Source organism: Haliotis rubra, unplaced genomic scaffold (genome assembly GCF_003918875.1).
Source record: "Haliotis rubra isolate DU_JTF1 unplaced genomic scaffold, ASM391887v1 Scf85, whole genome shotgun sequence".
In the NCBI taxonomy this organism is placed as follows: Eukaryota; Metazoa; Mollusca; class Gastropoda; order Lepetellida; family Haliotidae; genus Haliotis; species Haliotis rubra.
In genome coordinates this window covers 1,447,256-1,448,558 of record NW_025767579.1, presented here as the reverse complement: position 1 = coordinate 1,448,558, position 1,303 = coordinate 1,447,256, and positions in this window count along the sequence as shown.

Sequence of the window (1,303 nt, the reverse complement as noted above, 5' to 3'; positions counted from 1 at the left end):
ATATAGACTTGCTTAATTTGGAGCGTTTGAATGACAGGCAGTGCTGGTTCGAAGCGAAAATATTATGGTTCTTGGACTGAGAGACAGATTATTTCATTGGTATCTGCACGAGATCAGGGTAACATGCTCAATTCACACCTTTTCATACACAATGGCGCCGTTATTAGTGAAACGTAACAGAGCGACTCAGCAGTGGGCCCAGAATCTAACGAACTCCAAGGTCCAGAAAGTGCATTGTGCAGACAGTTCCCCAGTTGTCCTTGATTAAACTTTCCTCTTCGTAATTGCTGGAATAAGGACTCTGGATATGAAAAAATACTATCCCATCTCTGCATAGTGGCGGGTCAGTGGGGTAGCCTAATGGTTAAAACCTCCATTGGTCAGCCTGACGGCCCTGGGTACAATGTGTGAAGCCCACTTCTGGTGTCCGCCCTCTGATATTGTTGGAATATTGCTAAAAGCGGGGTAAAACCATACTTACTCACTCACCCCCACAGTGGCGATTTCTGGGAGGTCACATGACCAGAGAGGCTACATAGAGGCTACTTTGGTGACATTGGCAAGGGAAGATGAAGGTAACTGCTGGGTGCGTTTGCTTGAGGAGTTTTGGAACTTGAACCATTGTAAAGGTACGAAGCCCATTTCAACTCAGGATTGATAGAGAATGGAGAGATGAAAATGTGACTTGGGATAAGTTTTTAAAACTGTGCAGATACAACATGTTAAAACATTACCAAAGCATTGCTATTACATCATTAGCTCTCTGTCTGGTTTCTTGTGTGATACTGTATGTGGCCTCATTAGTCATATGGTTTGGTTTGTTGTTTTACACCACACTCAGCAATATTCCAGCTATATGGCGGCAGTCTGTAAATAACCAAGTCTGGACCAGATAATCCAGTGATCAACAGCATGAGCATTAATCTTTGCAACTGGGATACGATGACATGTGTCAACCAAGTCAGCAAGCCTGACCACCCGATCCGTTAGTGCCCCTTACTACAAGCATGTCCCAGCTGTTAAAAGAGCTCCGAAGAGTTTCATCCTGTGCACAGGCTGGGAACATGTCAGAAAGATATGACTGTGGGCTGCAGCCTGCTTCCTGTGGTTATGGTTTCATGGTTGTCAGCTCTGTACTGATGTGTGATGGTTTCAGCAAGGTGGTAAATCTCCATCACCTGCATCAACTCAGACGTTCCTCACTCACCAAGTATACACATAACACAACTCAAATACTGTTCACACAGTGAGTAACCAAATGCACTCCCTTGACACTCATTAGAAACAAAAACAAAAATCAAAA